This window comes from Myotis daubentonii, chromosome 3, assembly GCF_963259705.1.
Source record: "Myotis daubentonii chromosome 3, mMyoDau2.1, whole genome shotgun sequence".
NCBI classification, from domain to species: Eukaryota; Metazoa; Chordata; class Mammalia; order Chiroptera; family Vespertilionidae; genus Myotis; species Myotis daubentonii.
The window spans coordinates 134,867,299-134,885,825 of record NC_081842.1 but is presented as its reverse complement, the minus strand read 5'-3'; positions in this window follow the sequence as shown (position 1 = coordinate 134,885,825).

Here is an 18,527-nt window from a genome sequence, read left to right as displayed (position 1 = left end):
TGTAAATATCTGATATGCAGGATGGTCTTAGGCGACCCCTGTGAAAGGGTCGTTCGACCGTCAAAGGGGTCGCGACCCACAGGTTGAGAACTGCTGCTTTAGATACTTCAGGGTGCGAGTCAAATGTTATTCTCTTATTTTACAAACTCATGCTCTTCATGCAGTTCTCTCTAAGGTCCTTTACTTGGCTTGAGATAAAGGGACGCTTCCTCTCCTTCCCTGTTTGAAACACATCGACAACTCTCTCCAAAGAAATCCTCACTATTGGCCTCTTCAACCATGGAATACATTCTTGGCCTCCCCCAATGGCCTGGAGGTGGTTGATGGGCGAATGCTAGAAGAACCAGTTTCACAACCCCTTAATATGCCTGCACATGTGATCTAGCACCTTATTTTAGTACATGAATGTTGGCAACTAGTGGATTACTCTCTGCCTTTGGGGTCTTTGTCTAAACTCTAGATAGGAAAAGTTACATTTAGCATCCTGCTACATAGACATGTCTTCCCAATTACATGTTGGTATTTTTAGTGACAGCTACCCTTATGAATAATTACTCAATCAGGAGTGCTATGAAAGCAGAAGTGACAAATACATATTATAGCTAAAACCCACATAACCAATGTGGGCAGCAAGGAAAAATAATTAGTGAATTTTAACATTCTGCCTTTGTCTATATCTCTATTGTTCAGGATGATTGTGAAAGTAAAGCCCTTTGTCATGGTTGTGGTTGAGAATATATGAGCATTTCCTGATTGTTATTTGTGAAAGCATGTGGAAATAAATAAATTCACTTTATCAAAGGAAAAATCAGAACAGAAACTCATGGAAAATAGTTTATTTTTGAAATGATGGGGAGAATAATAATGCAGTAGAGATGGTAATGCTTATCATATGTTACATGGGCTTCTCCACCTTTTCCAACCTTTCTTTGCAATTGGGTTGTGGGAACGTGACTAATTTTGGTGAATGGGTGAGATGCAGTTAAGAGTTGTCCATGCTCTTTCTTCTCTTGTGAGGGTCCATCATGAGGCGGCAGCATCTCAAGATGGCAAAATGCCCATTCTCCATGATACCTGAATGAGTCTGTGGAGCAGAGCCCCCTATCAATAAGCACTGGCAGTGTAGGATGAACAAGAAATAAATCTTTCTTGTGCTAAGCTAGTAAGATATGGGCTTTATTTGTAACCATGGATATCATATCCTATAGAAATTAGTTAAAATTGACCTGTGTGTCTTCCTTGTGTTTATACCTGACTCTTCCCTCTTTTCCCTTACTCTTGACAATGCATTGGTTTATCTCTTTCTCATTTATGGTTTTTGCTCTCTCAGACTTTAATCATCAAGTCCTGTCAAATTTCTCTTGAACCATTCTCGGTTATCTAACTTTACCCCACCTCCCTGCCACGCTGTTTACCACTTCTTTTTTTTTTAATGCCTAGACTGCTGTGATAATTCCTCACCCATCCATCGCCTCATTTATCTTGTGTGCTGTACCTCAATGCTTTATTTGCTCAGAACCCATTTGCTCCAAAAACTACTGCTCATGAATGTCATCTGAACTCGTAGGCTGACAGTTAAGGTCCTTTGCATTAGTTTTGGCCAGTCTTTGCCATTACAGGTCTTATTTCTGTAAATATCCCTGCTGCCTCAAAGCAGACTGATTCTCCACCCTTTTATGCCTTTGCTCATATCAGGTGCTCTCTGGTCAGTCTGCCCAAATCCTGACCACCCTTTGAGCCCAGCTCCGGGGATCACCCTCCTGGAGGCCACCCTGTCCTAGGCCCGAGTGACCTTCAATCTGCTGAACTCCTGCAATGTACTTCCAAAAGCACTTGTTTTTCCCCTCATTTTAGATTTTTAAAACCTGTCAAGGAAATTATGGTTTTTGTCTTTAATCCATTCAAACTCTAAGGAATAATCATTTCATCAATGTTGTGATTTTACTATCGGCCTCAAGAAATAAAGTATCTAAATAAAATCTAATTTTTTTCATCTTAAACATCAATCAATGATTTGGAAAAGGTAGGAGCCTGCACAATAATATGGAGTTGTAAATGCTCACTACAAAGTTCTATCTATTAATTATGAGCATAGTTTTTCTTTAGTTGCTCTATTAGATAACTTAAGTTTCAATCTTGTCAAGGGAGTTCATGAATTGACCTAAGTAAAGCTGAGGCCTATGAGCTTATTTAAAATTAATTTGTATCACCCTGGCCAGTGTGGCTCAGTTGGTTGGGCAATGTCCCATGCCGGTTCCATTCCAGGCTGGGGCATGTGCCTGGATTGTGGGCTGTATCTCTGGTGGAGGGCATACAGGAGGCAGCTGATTGATGTTTCACTCTCACATTAATGTTTCTCTCTCTGTCCCTGTCCCTTTTTCTCTCTCTAGAAAAATCAATAAAAATATTAAAAACAATTCATTCGTATCAATATACTAAGTGAGACATGTTCTTTAAGTAAGCAGATGTAACAGGTTGAATTATGTATCCACAAAAGATTTGTTGAAATCCCAACACTCAGTACCTCAGAATGTGACTGTATTTGGAAATAGAATTGTTGTAGATGTAATTAGTTAAGATACAGTTATGTTGGAGTAGCGTGCCCCTTTAATCCAGTATGAGTGGTTTCCTTATAAGACAGAGACATACAGGGTAATGTGAAAATAGAGGCAGAGATTGAAGTAATGCATCTATAAGCCAAGGAATGCTGAAGGTTGTTAGCAAGAATCCACACCTAGGAGAGAAGCATGGAACAGATCATCACTCAGAACTCTTGAAGGAACCAACCCTACCAAAAACTTGATTGTGGCTTCTGCTGTCCAGAACATGAGAGAATAAATACATGTTGTTTTAAGCCACCCAGTTTGTGGTATTCTGTTAAGATAGCTCTAGAAAGCTCATATACCAAATAGTCTACTACATAACTACATTTAATAGTAAATACTATATCACAGAAGGCAGCAAACTATGACCAATACACCAAATCCTACTCATTATCTGTTTTTTTATAAATAAAAGATTATTAAAACACACTCATACACATTATCATACACATTGTCATGGCTGCTTGTGTACTCCAATGGCAGAGCTGAGTAGTTGTGAAGAGATCATTTGGTCTGCAAAGCCTAAAATATTTACTGTCTGGCCCTTTACAGAAAAAAAAATTGCCAATTCTTGCTATATCCTACTAACCCTTTAATTAAAAGACTGAACATGTGTAACAGTATAATTGTAGATTTTTATTTAGCTCTCTGAAATCCATTTTCATTATTTATGTTAGTCAGAATAGGCTATGGTACAGTAAAAACATCTCCAAAATCTCACTGATTTACATGGTAAATGTTTATCTTTCATTCATATAATGTCCACTATGATCTGGAGAGTCTGCTCAATGCAGTGATTGCAGTATAGGCTAGTTCAATCTCAACTTTTATTATCTCATACTCTTCTGTCAAACTTTCAGATTTAGAAAGACTGGGGAATTGCTCATGGTCTCTTTACAACTCTGGCTAAAAGTGACACACTTCATTTCTTCTCATGTCCTTTATGTGATCCTGTTTAACTGGAAAAAGTGGGAGAATAAGTAGAATATTTATAATAGAATGGAGATAGTAGACTATCTCCATTATACTAGTACTTTAATAGTATTAGTCTCATAAAATTATCACTTTAGTGACTCCTGGAACCAAAATATATACATCAAAAGAGAAATTATGTGTTTAGGTTTTTCCACATAGGTGTGTAGATTTTTTGCTGGACACAAGCAAGTAGATTAAAGAAAAGGAAATCACACACACACACACACACACACACACACACACACACACACACACACACACACTATCTTTGTAATTGCAGCATTATTTCCTAGCTGGAAGAGAACCAAGGAGTGAACTAACGGTTCAGTGGGGTGTTGATCCATCTATCCTTTACTTTATAGAGGGAGTCAAGAAAAGAGGTCAATGGGTGCTTGGGAGGAAAAGAACCTTAGGCAGGGTTTACAGCCTATGGTGTCCAGATACCACGGCTGGTGTGCTTTTCTCCATGTGGTGGCAGGGCCTGTTTGGATATTCTGAGGATGAGGCAATTCCTCAGCCCCCTGCTTTACTGCCCCGGGGCATTCTCAAGTCCTTCCTGCCCTGTCCCAGTCAACACCTCAACCACATTGGCAACACGTCCGGTGTTCTTTCTCGGTGCCAGCATGGCAGATGTGAAAGGAAAGTGTGGTTCCTCATGAAGTATTTTTCCCACTCTCACTAACATTCCTTTGCAGTGTAGCCCAAGGGAATGGATGAGCTGCTCTGCAAGCTTTGCCTTGTTTTTGTATGCTCACTGAGGCTGCTTATTTCCTTCCACTCACCTTGGTGACATCGCGGTCTTGACACTCATCTGAAACGTGAATGTTGCTGATTGACTGCTTCCAGATAAGCTTATGTAGTTACGTAAAATGTTAGTGAGTCAAGGTTTTGTTTTGTTTTGTTTTGAGGATGTTCAAATCAGTTCAATTAAAAATGTATATTCCAATTTTCCTCATAAAACCTCAAACGTGTGGTGATTACTTGAACTGTTAAACTACATAAATATACTGATCCAGACAAAGTATAAATAAAGCCAAGAAAAGAGTATTCTAGAAAAAAGAAGTAGAACTTCATCACACACAAAAATATCCTGTGTGATGATAACACATAAATATGTATTAAATTTATAGATATGCATTGTGAATTTGTCTCACAGAAAGAGAGCTTTTAAAATATAAAATCAAGTTCTGTAGCAAGTATTGCAATACAGATTTATTTGAGTAACTGAACTCAACAGATTTTTAAAATTTATAGACATTTGTGAAGCCAAAAAAATTAAGTGGATTTCAGCAGTAGATGAAATTAGGTCCCCTTAAATGAATTTGACTAATAACATATGCATTGTTATAAAAAAAACCCACTTCCCAACTCAGATATTAACTGATGTCAGTGCTGGAATGTATAGGATCAAAATAGTTTGTAAAGTTTGTCCACATACGTAATGTCATCTATTTGCATTGACCCCCTGTAATAATCTCATGAGCTTGGTATTAAGATCCTCGTTTTGCAGGTTAAGAAACTGAGGCTTAGTAAGGTTAGTAACCTCTCCCTAGGATCCCAGGACAGTAAGTGATCTTGGAGCTCAGGCCTCTGCTTCCACGTAGATGTTCAAGAGACTAAAAAAATAGGAAACAACATGACTGACAGCTCTTAATTAGCTACCCGTGCTCTTAGTTCATTAAATTGTTTAGTTATTTTCATTTGAGTGTTCATAAATGGCTCTATTTATTCAGGAAAGACCCTACAGTACTGTTTGCTGAAAAGTTCTCATACATAATGCCCATGCTTACTCTAGGGATCAGTCCACGTGACTGCTCCAGGTATTTTGATCTTTCTTAAGTGAAGGAGTGGGGTAGGTTTTTGGTTTACTTTAGGTACATTTTATTTGTAAGGTTTACAATACCAAACACAATGAAAGAAATAATGTGATCATTTCTAAATGAAAAAGGCAAAGGAAGTTTTATTTTGGAAAAGATTAACTTTTATTTTGTCATAAGATTATTTGATGTTTCCAATTTTCTACAAGTACCCAGTGTATGTAAAAACAAAAAGTGGAATCAGTATTAATTATCTCAAGAAAAACATCTATAGTAGTCACCTTTATCCACAGGGACAGAGTCCAAGACCTCCAGTAGATGCCTGAAACAGCAAATAGTGCTGAACCCTATCTATAATGTGTTTTCCCCATACATGTGTAAAAGCTAATAATGTATATGAAGCCACTTTAAAATGGGGTCAGAGCTGCTTTCCCAGAGAAAATGCCTTACACATCTTATTCCTCAAACCTTTGGAATGTTAAAACAGGGCAAATTGACCTCTGAACTAGGCCTAAAGCAACATCTCAAAAAACTATTTGTGAAGATAACAAGAAAGCAGATTACTATGATTTCAGGACTGATGACTATCTGACTGAAAATCAAAAAAATTCTTTAGTATTAGCATCACTATGTTACCTTAGTTGCACTTATAGAAATTCTTTCCTTTTATTGATGTAATTGTTCCCCTTCCCATTCTCATATATACCCCTTGTCTTCATCTCCTATTTGGAACCATATTTCTGCCTACATCAGTGCTTCCTGAATAGATATTCTTTTGGATATCAAATAAGTGCTTGTTGCCTCTTTCTTGGCCTTTTATTTTTAGGTTAACACATAATTTTTCACTTAAAGGAGCACTTTATGGCTTTTCTTTGGTATACTCCAATTGCCGCCATCATTACTTTTATACTTTGTGGCCGTTATTAAGTAAAATAAAGATTACTTGAACACAAACACCATGATACCATGACAATTGATCTAATGATAGAGATGGCAGCATGGAGACACTTAACAAAGGGGTGATTCACGTCCTGGGAGGGACAGTGTGAGGCAGAGCGAGATTTCATCATGCTACTCAGAACAGTGTGCAATTTAAAACTTATGTATTGTTTATTTCTGGAACTTCCCATTTAATATTTTTGGACCGCAGGTGACCCAGGGTAACTAAAACCGTGGAAAGCAAAACTATGGGTAAATAGCAATTACTGTAATTATGATTGGAAAATTCCTGAATTGTAATAAAATAAAAAAATACATCTTAGTTGCTAAAATGATTAAAATCCAGGGCCCAACGTGTCTGAATCAACCTATAATCCTTATTTCTGATGTACCTTGGCAATTTTTTTCTTTTACCTTCAGTATCAGGAAGCTGAGTGTAATGTACAGCCCAATTTGCATTAGCTATATCTTAATGCTTTCTATTTATTTTGCAATATTTCTCCTAATACTTTGAATTTCATATTGATGTGGTATATGTTTTTTATGGTTATGGACATTAATATTTAATTTTTAATTTTATTTTGCAATTATAGTTGACATTCAGTATTATTTTATATTAGTTTCAGGTATATTTTTTAATTATAATTTGCCTAAATTCCATTATGGAAGTGAACACAATTTGTTTAACATTTCAGTGTAGATCTGCAGATACAAAGATAAGTAAAACATAGCCTCTGCTCTCAATCAAATTATGAACTCACAAATAGAGAAATAAGTAAATATGCAAACTTAAAGCAAAGTAGGTGAATTTATTAAAAATACACTTGACATAAAGCACAAGTGGGCAACTCAGCTAATCTGAGTGTCCTGCCTAGTGGGGGGTTCAAAGGTTTTATGTTTTTCCCCTTATAGGTTTCAAGGTTTCCCTGCTGGACAGACCACATTTCAAGATCCCCTTTTTATACTGTTGCAGCTTTTCCCAGAATTTATGAGAATATCTGGCAGTTTTATCTTGTCAAATCCCAAGATTGCAGACTTCTTTGTTGAGTGGGTGAGATAAACTCCCCTACGCCTCCCCCCTCCTTCTGCCCTAGTAGCTATCTATTCTGCTGAGCAAAAACAGAATAGTTAGATACTCAATAGATATTTGTTGAGTAAATGAATAAGTCAAAGCCTGGCTAGAAAAATAATAAGTCTAATATATAAATAAATAATTAAAAATAAATACAATTTTAGGAAAAACACTATTAAATGTTAGAACTCTGGGAAAAGCCATAACTAACTCTGGAGTGATCTCAAGAGAGACAGAACATGTAGTTCTCATGTCCTGCCTGTCCCGCAGGGTCTACAGGGCTGAGCAGTTGTGGAGTGCAGACTACTTCATGGCATACAGCCTCACCTGCCTTGAGCATGTGATGTGAAATCTAGAGAAAGCTCTCTGAACAACCCAAAGATTTCACCCTCAGGTCACATTCAACTACATTACTATATCAGACATTGGCACACATTCCTTCATCTGCTATTTCATGAAAACCTACCATGTGAAAGATCCAATAAGATGGGGGGCGGGGGGGGGAGATAAAAAAGGATAAAAAGTAATTCAGGCTGAAGTGATGGTTCTAACCAACTGGGTTACTGTTGTTGCATACTTTTACAAAAACTAGTCATTTCTTAGAAATATGTGAAGCATGCTAAGAATTGATTTGGGGAAAAAGTATTTATGGGAGATGACTCAGAACGCTTACAAATTAGCTACTGCTGAAAGCACAGGAAAGGTTATTTACTAAATAGGTGGGATAGTCAAAAATATCCTACATCTTCTAAAAACAAACAATGGAGTTCCTCCTTAGCTGTAAGACAGTGAAAAAGGAATTATACATTAGGTATTCCACAGTTGTGCAGCTCATCTTCTGAAAGATCTCCTGTACAAAGTACATAGCTTTGTCTTTTCCTATCTTATCTGGAGAATGGGCAATGTTAAGGCAAAGAAAGCAAGGAGCTTTGCAAAGTTACTGCAAATTGGGCTAAGTTGAGTTCCGCCATCCTTTGCTTGTTGTTAAAACTGTCCATGGTACAAAGAGTGCTCTTTATGACACTAATTTCAACTTGTAAATGTGTTGCAAAACTTGGCTAAGTCTTGTTAGAGCAGTACAATCATATTTGTGCAATAAAAATAAATGAGGATTGAAAGTATTCAGGCAACCCAAAATCATCCTAATAAATCAGATTTTACCCAGTTCTCATCTCTCCCAAATTCCTAAGGCCTTTGCTGAAATGAAATTCTGTAGTTTATCTTAACCATCAGTATGTGAACGGCCTATGTTCACAGTGCATTCAGATACCTGGAACCTGGTTCAACTCTTCTTTGAAGAAACTTGCAATTTAGGATGATTGAAAAGATGAGAGGGTTAGGATTTAACCTCTGGCTATCCCTTAACCTATTTTGCATCAAAGTTTCACTGATCCTAATTTGAGGCACTAAAAGCTAAGAATATATTAATATTAAATGAATCACTGTTCAAAAAAAGAAAATATTAATAAAGGCTGTGAACACCTCAGTGTTACTTCTGGATGAGTTTTTTATAATGTGCCCAGAACTGGGTGATGGTAAGTAACCAGGCCAGAGCCTTCTTCCTCTGCCGCCTGCTTCCTGAGCACCCAGGTTGGAAGAAGAGGCAGACATGGTCTCTTTCACTCTGTAGGTGAGAAGGCATTAGATCTTCTGATTTTCCACATCACAGCTTATTTTCATGATCTTTCTAGGTCTTGTTTATGTGAACGCTTTTAAAATTCTCTGTTTATATTTTCTTTTTTAAAAAATATTTTTTTATTGATTTCAGAGCGGAAGGGAGAGGGAGAGAGAGATGGAAACATCAATGATGAGAGAGAATCATTGATCAGCTGCCTCCTGCACACCCCCTACTGGGGAATGAGCCTGGAACCCAGGCATATGCCCCTGACTGGAATCAAACCTGTGACCCACAGGCCAACGCTCTATCCACTGAGCCCAGCTGGCTAGGGCTCTGTTTATATTTTCTGATCATCTTCACCAGAGCTGCCTTTTGGGTATTTATTAAGTGTGCATTGGGTCTCACTATACCAAAGCTTAGGGCTGGCTCTCAGCAAATTTGTGGGTGGAAAATGTTGATAGTTCAGCACTCTTGGGCCCTCACTTCTGGGACCTCCTTCTTCTTCCCATAATATCTTCTGCTCTTCATTCCCCTTTTTTTCTTGTCTTCTCCATCAGCCGCCATTTAGAACTTAAGGCTCTGTGGCACCCAGTCACCTTTCCTTGCCCGGGCTCCTGAGTATCTGGGCTTCCTATTCAGCTCTGACCTCACCTTTAGGTTGGGTGCTGCCCCAGCCAGGGGCTCTCCTGTATCTCCAGGCACATGCTGCGGGCATTGTGCTCCTGTGTGGAGGTGATGCACTCCACGCTCTGCTTTCTTTACTTGGCAACCTGCACCTTCCCTGCCTCCTGCAAACTGTCTGTGAAGGATAATGGAGAGAGCCTGTCAGAGAGAAGGACACGGTCCTCTCAGCCCTGTGCTTGGATTCCTTAGGTATGGATTGGGGCCAGGAACCTCTATCTTTTTTTTAAAAAAAAATATTTTATTGGTTTTTACAGAAAGGAAGGGAGAGGGATGGAGAGTTAGAAACATCGATGAGAGAGAAACATCGATCAGCTGCCTCCTGCACACCCCCTACTGGGGATATGCCCGCAACCAAGGTACATGCCCTTGACCGGAATCGAACCCGGGACCCTTCAGTCCAGAGGCCGACGCTCTATCCACTGACCCAAACCGGTTAGGGCAAGAACCTCTATCTTTAAAACGTGTCTCAGGGAATTCTTATGCAACCAGAAATCGGCAATGTATTTCGCATGGCTGTTTTTGCTTCCAGGAGAACTCACATAAGACGAGTTTCAGACAGGCAGGCAGACACGGTAGGAACCCTTTGGAGGTACTTGCTTAAGCTGCTAAAGCTTTGAGGGGGCCCAGGACCCAGAGCAGGCCTTTTCCAAGAATAAAAGTTGTGGCCTGAAGGCCTCCCACCCCTCCTCTGCTTTGTTTGCCTAAAGGGACCTACAGAGGATGTTTGAGATAAGGCGGGTGGAAACTAGCCCAGGTGCAACCAGCTGATAGCCAATCAAGAGGCTTCTATATGGAAAACTCCCTCTGAGTCACGGAACACATTTTTTTAAAACATTGTTTTGAAAATGTTTTTTAGGGGAGAATGTTTCCAGTTGACAGTAACGTGCCTATCCATTTGTATAGTTCAGCCATCCTCAAAGTTTTTGGACTCAGGAAAATTATACTATTAAAAATGATGACCCCAAAGAGCTTTTTAAGGTATAAGTTGTATCTATCAATATTTACTATATTATAAATTAAAACATAAATATTTTAATATTTAATTATTAATTTATTTACAATAACAATACTAAACCATAACATCAGCATAAGTACAATATTTTATGAAAAATAACTATTTTCCAAAATGCAAACAATGAAGGACAATAGCATTTTTTTTACAGTTTTATAAATCTCTTCAGTGTCTCACTGTAGAGTAGAGAGAGAGCTATATTCTCTCTCTATCATATCTGCCTCTGCACTCAGTCGAATGAGTTGGTTGCAATATCACAAGTCATTTAGTCTTTGGGAAATATCGCCATACACACATGGGACAGTGAAATTTACAAAGGTGAATGACCTCTTGGTATTATTATCAAAACAATTTTGACCTTGTGGGCCCCCTAAAGGTCATGTGGGTCCTTGACACAGACTTAAAGAACCACTGCATAGTTCATCCATCGCCTTTCATCTGGTTTTTTGGTTCTAACACGGACAGGATTTTATGTAGAAATATATGAGGATATTTTCTTTGTAAACAAAACTTATCAATAGGAGTTCATAATAGTGCTTTTATGAACACTCAATAAGAAACATGTTAACACTGCATATGAACAGCCTACTTTTGCAAATGTTTGTATATTAAATAATCGTCATAAATTGAATATAGTCTCATTTATTCTTTCAAGGTAACATTTTACTCAAAAACCTGCACCTTCTGGGAATAAAAAGAAGGAATCTAGGAATTGGTACAAGTGGTAGTAGAATGTGTGATACACTCACTACCTGGGGACACGGTTCACTTTGGGAAATGGGAAGTTTTGATTAATCGTTGGGGATGGTGTGTCATGGAGCAGCAGCTGGATTTAGCTTGTCATATAAATGTCATATATGGATGGACATTTTTTATGGAGTGTGCACTGTGGACTAAGTATAAGAAGGCAAAAGAAGTCTGTCATCAACCTTGTGGCTAATATACGGACTATATGAGGTGTGTGTGCGCGTGTGGATATTTGTGTGTGTGTGTGTGTTTGTGCGCGCTTGTGTATGTTGGGGGTGGTTATACAGTGATGCACTGTATTGTGACAAATACACAGATAAGATGTTCCAATGTGGGACATACAGTTTGCATCTCTGTATAATTTGCTGTTCACAAGTATGTCTTCCTCACTGTAGCCCACTCATCAATGTCTGGAAAGGATTAAAGAACCTGAATTCCAGGTTCCTACACCGAAAGTGTGGCGTGTACAGGATGACATAGTCCTGAAGCAACATAAAGAGAGTCAGTGAGTTTTGTGAAGTGGGAGGTTATTTTTTCAATCAGAACAAATATTTTGCAGAGTAAACATTGTAGACTAATGAACCTCCTTAAATTCCAACATGTCATGGCTTTGTACAGTTGCAAATTTGAAATAGCAACATAGGCTCCTGTAGGAAACCCAGTATAATACTTAAAGTGTGCCCAGTGAGAACACTTCAATTGCATGAAAAATATCTGCAATTATTTCATCATCCCAGATGCCAAAAAATGACTATTTAGTCCAGAGGAGTGTAGAAGTGGACCAGAAGAGAGAGAGAGAGAGAGAGAGAGAGAGAGAGAGAGAGAGAGAGAGAGAGAGAAAGGGAATCCCAGAAGGCAATGGGGAGCCAAAATGACAACAGAAAATAGGAATGCAGTAAGACCCCAGCTAGAGACTTACTTGTTTAGGTAAGGATTTTGCCAATGCATAGCACAATATTTTTTTAAAATTTAACAATTTGTACTAAATGTGGGTTATCAATCCTTACTCGGTTCTCTTCAGCTTATCTAGCACCTACGTTGTGTGCCATGTAATGCATTAGACATGGGGGACAAAGGTACATCAGATGTCATCCCTGCCCTCAGGTAGTGCAGCCCAGTTCCTAGGGAAGACGGTGATGCGGTCCTGTGTGATGCAGCAGAGGGAAGCCCAGGGAGGTGAGAAAGTCAGGAGTCACCTGGTTCAGCTTGGGAGTTAGTCTGGCAAACAAATGGGGAGGGTGAGGGGAGGGTGGCCAGATAGAGAGACAGTGGGTACAGTCAGCTTTCACTGCCAGCAAATCAATGCTTCTGGCGCCTGAGGCTGGAAGCAGTAGAAGGAATGGAGGGTATAAAGAGCTGAATCTGCAGGACCACTGTGACATGGCCGTGGGGGCGGTTGAAACCTGTGGAACTGGGGATGCTAGCTTGTGTGCCCAGGTGAATACTGATGATATGACAGGGAGAGGCAGGGCAAGAGGAGACACAGTGGAGTGTGCTCATTATTTTGGTGTTTTTCTTAAGATTTGTGATAAAATGATTCCTTCGGGAATAAGCAGGTAGCTTATTCCTCACATAAAGGTTACCTGAAAACAGATCTGAGAATCAAATGTGATAAAGTCAAATCCCAGGCACCAATGTTAATAGGGAAGTATCTTTCCCAGACAGTTAAAAATTTAAAAAATCTTTTTTTTCCTTTTTATATCTTTTTTTTTTATTATTGCTTAAAGTATTACAAAGGGTATTACATATGTATCCATTTTATCCCCCCGCCCTAGACAGTCCCCTAGCCTCCCCTATCACCCAGTGTCTTATGTCCATTGGTTATGCTTATATGCATGCATACAAGTCCTTTAGTTGATCTCTTACCCCCCTACCTCCTGCCCCCCAACCCTCCCCGGCCTTCCCGCTGCAGTTTGACAATCTGTTTGAGGCAGCTCTGCCTCTGTATCTATTATTGTTCAAAAGTTTATAATGGTCTCTATTGTCCATGAATGAGTGAGATCATGTGGTATTTTTCCTTTATTGACTGGCTTATTTCACTTAGCATAATGCTCTCCAGTTCCATCCATGACATTGCAAATGGTAAGAGTTCCTTCCTTTTTACAGCAGCATAGTATTCCATCGTGTAGATGTACCACAGTTTTCTAATCCATTCATCTACTGATGGGCACTTAGGCTGTTTCCAGATCTTAGCTATGGTGAATTGTGCTGCTATGAACATAGGGGTGCATATATCCTTTCTGATTGGTGTTTCTGGTTTCTTGGGATATATTCCTAGAAGTGGGATCACAGGGTCAAATGGGAGTTCCATTTTCAGTTTTTTAAGGAAACTCCATACTGTCTTCCATAGTGGCTGCACCAGTCTGCATTCCCACCAGCAGTGCACAAGTGTTCCTTTTTCTCCACATCCTCTCCAGCACTTGTCGTTTGTTGATTTGTTGATGATAGCCAGTCTGACAGGTGTGAGATGGTACCTCATTGCTGTTTTGATTTGCATCTCTCGGATGATTAATGACTTTGAGCATGTTTTCATATGTCTCTTGGCTTTCTGGATGTCCTCTTTTGAAAGGTGTCTATTTAGGTCCTTTGCCCATTTTTTGATTGGATTGTTTATCTTTCTTTTGTTAAGTTGTATGAGTTCCCTATAAATTTTGGAGATTAGGCCCTTATCAGATATGTCATTGGCAAATATGTTTTCCCACACAGTGGGTTTTCTCGTTGTTTTGTTGATGGTTTCTTTTGCTGTGCAGAAGCTTTTTATTTTGATGTAGTCCCATTTGTTCATTTTTTCTTTAGTTTCAAGTGCCCTAGGAGCTGTATCAGTGAAGAAATTGCTTCGGCATATGTCTGAGATTTTGTTGCCTTTGGATTCTTCTAGAATTTTTATGGTTTCCCGTCGTACATTTAAGTCCTTTATCCATTTTGAGTTTATTTTTGTGTATGGTGTATGTTGGTGGTCTAGTCTCATTTTCTTGCATATATCTGTCCAATTTTCCCAGCACCATTTATTGAAGAGACTATCTTGGCTCCATTGTATGTTCTTGCCTCCTTAGTCAAATATTAATTGAAAAATTTAAAAAATCTTTAATGCTACTTACCTCTGAGACACAATGTCTGCTGATAGGTATTCAGGATGTAATTTTTTTTCCTCCTTCACAACTGAATGCTGTCACTCAACGTTAAATCCAGTGAATAAAGAGTCATTATGGTTAGCAGGCTTAGCAACCTTCACCTTCATCTCTATTTATTAAATGTATGAGAATTAATGTATGTATGACTATCATATTTTAAGATGTATCTATTATTCTTGTATTCATTTGCAGTAAGGAGACCACTTCATTGTTTCCCCTCTAAACATTGCCTTGCTCAGGTATTCTTCTTAAAAAAAGAAACTATATATCATATAGATAGACAGATAGATGTAACATACCCTATGTACCTCATCTCATTTCCCTCCTTTATCTCCAGAGAGAACCACTATTCTTAATTTCATGCCTTTGTTTCCCTTGTACACATGGGTTAGAGTTTCTCCAGGGAAGGTACCTAGGAGTGATATTGCTGGGCCTTGGGACTCAGTTTTTTCAAATTACCTCTATGCAGTTGATCTAGTTATACTCCACCAGGGGTGTGTGAGAGTCCTCTTGAACTAAGAATGGTCAGGCATTAACATTTGACCAGTCTGATGGCCATGAAAGTGTTTAGATTAGTCAACTGTTCTTTCCTGCTGGTTCGAGCAGCTTTCATCCATTAAATGAGGTTTTCTTGCATCTGAAAAGCAAAATAAAACACAACAACAAAAAAACAGGCTAGTATATTTTTAAGACTGATACACACTTTTACTGTTAATGCAATGTTCTTTGCAGTGCTCAAATGCCATCTAATGCATTTTTTAATGACCAATTATTAAAACAACATATCTTTGTGGGTTCAAATAGTTACCTTCCAATTAGGCTTTTGCATACTTTCAAAGGATGGGGAAATGCCCAAACCGGTTTGGCTCACTGGATAGAGCGTTGGCCTGCGGACTGAAAAGTCCCGGGTTCGATTCTGGTCAAGGGCAGGTACCTGGGTTGCGGGCACATCCCCAGTAGGAGATGTGCAGGAGGCAGCTGATCGATGTTTCTCTCTCATTGATGTTTCTAACTCTCTATCTTTCTCCCTTCCTCTCTGTAAAAAATCAATAAAATATATTTAAAAAAAAGATGGGGAAATGTATTTTGCAGCCCCTGCTTTTAGCTCAATATATGTATGAGTCTTTCTATAAAGCATGATTTACTGCAGCTATCTTAAGTTAGAATATATTGTACAAAATTGGTATATAGAAAGTTGAATAACTATCTTCAATAAGAGTTTTGAAAATAATATGGCCTCAAACCACAAGTGGCTACTGAATAATAACCAAACAAACTTGGGGCAGCTGCACTCACCGAAAGAACAAGTACATCAGCAGCAGAGCAAGTAGAGGGATGACATTTCTCAAAGAAGATGGGGCTATTTTCAGAAACTTTGAGTTGTAAAAAAATCTTTATGTCAGACCATAAGGAAAAGGGCCCCTGATGAGGCAATATTTATTATTTACCTTCTTCTAGCTGAATTGTATATAAGAATAATAATTTATAAGCAGTTGTATATTCAGTTCCAAGAAAAAAATAACATTTCAAGAATTAAACATACACACAATAAAGATACCTGCACAGTTACCTGCACAATAAATGAGCTGATTTAAAGCAAAGGGAAAAAGTGAAAACTTTACAATAGTATAAATATCTACTGGGCATTTAATCAATTGCCTTTTCAAAAAGAAAGGCGGAATGAAAGATTAAACAGTAATATAATTCTATTGTTAAATATTTTAATAAAAGAGAACCTAATGATTCTTAATTATAATTATAATGTGTACAATAAAAAGCCAGAACATTCTGGACTAGTTATAGCAGTTATGTGGTCTTCATCACCAGCGCTACCACTATCACTACACAATTCACACATATGCCAACACACCACCATCACTATATGCACACACACACACACACACACACACACACTTACACCCCAATGTAATATATCTAGTATTTCAGAGGGGAAAAGCAGGCAAATGGCAGCACAATTGTCACATTATAAGACTAGAATAGCAAGAATGATGAGCTAGTTTATTCAATCATCATTATACATCCATTAATACATTACACACTTACTTAAGACCATGTTTTTTACTGCCAATGAAAGAAAGAAATATTTATAGTTGCTCCAAACATATAAGTATTAGTTCACTTCAGGCTAAATGTTACTGGTTTGATATTTTCATATTTCCAAGGCAGGCAATAACTAGTGTTTTGAAACAAAAACTATATATTAAAACATCAGTGAGTTGTGATGCAACAAAGACTAGATGGTTTAAAATTTATGAGCAAGGAAAAACCATTCAAAATTTGACAATCTACATCCATTTTCCCTCCACCCCATTTGAATAGTTGCTAATTATAGTCAGGGCTAAGAATCAATGACTTCAGGCCATTATTTTAACACTGCTAAATAAATTTCATTTCTTGGTGATTCATCCATATTGCGCTCTGTTTATCTTGTTCTATATTCTTCTTTCTCTCCCAATGCTTGTTTGCATCATCCATCTTAAATTACTTTTATTTTCTTTTATAATAATTAGATTTTCATATAATGTTATGGGCTTTAACAGGAATACATTCCGAGAAATGTGTTGTTAGGCAATTTTGTTGTTGTGCAAATATCAGAGAGTGCACTTTCACAGACCTGGATGGTACAGACTCCTTAGGCTACACGGGGTAGCTTAGTGCTCCTAGGCTTAAAGCCTGTACAGATTGTTACTGTATAGAACAACAGAGATGAAATCAAGTACATGAGAAAATGATGCAATCAAGAGACATGGTAAACATGAGGTGATGTATGAGGCTGTTGCTGGTGTGACACGGCATACTGTTTCACAGCAAAATTTAAAAAATATAAATAGAGTTCACTGTAAAATAACAATAAAACATGTAGTATAGTAAATACATAAACCAGTTAGATAGTCATCTATTACCATCATGCATTATGTCCTGTAGATAATTGTATGAGCTATACTTTTATACAACTGGCAGCATAGTAGGTTTGTTTACACCAGCATCACCCCAAATGTGTGTGTAACTAGAGGCCTGGTGCAAGAAATTTGTGCACTTGGGGGGTGGGGTCCCTCAGCCCTGTTTGCGCCCTCTTGCAATCTGGGATCCCTCGGCGGATGACTGACTGATGGCTTAGTCAGACATCCTTAGTGCTGCTGTGGAGTCAGGAGAGGCTCCCTCCACCACTGCTGTGCTTGCCAGCCATGAACCTGGCTTCTGGCTGAGCAGCACTCCCCCTATGGGAGCGCACTGACCACCAGGGGCCAGCTCCTGTGCTGAGCATCTGCCCCCTGGTGCTCAGTGCACATCATAGTGACCGGTCATTCCACCACTTGGTCGATTTGCATATTAGCCTTTTATTATATAGGATATGTTGCATTACAACATCATGATGGCTATGATGTCAGTAGGTAATAGGATGTTTTCAGTTCCATTATAATCTTACTAGAGGCCTGGTGCATGGAATCGTGCACCAGTGGGGTCCCTTGGCCTGGGCCTGCGGGATCAGGCTGAAACCGGCTCTCCAACATCCGCTGAGGGGTCCCGATTTGCAAAAGGGTGCAGGCCAGGCTGAGGGAGCCCACTGGTGCACAATCGGACGAGGAGGGACCATGAGAAGGCTCCAGGGCATGTCCGGCCTATCTCGCCCAGTCCCGGTAAGTGAGACCCCAGCAGCAAGCTAACCTACCAGTAAGAGTGCCTGCTCCCTGGTGGTCAGTGTGTGTCATAGTGATTGGTCGAACAGTTGAACAGTCCGATATTTAGCATATTAGGCTTTTATTACATAGGATGGGACCACCATTGTATATGCGGTTCATCATTGACCAAAAAGTTGCTATGCAGAGCATGACTGTTTATACATTTTCTTTTATATATTTTTATTGATTTCAGAGAGGAAAGGATAGAGAGAGAGAGAGAGAAAGCTC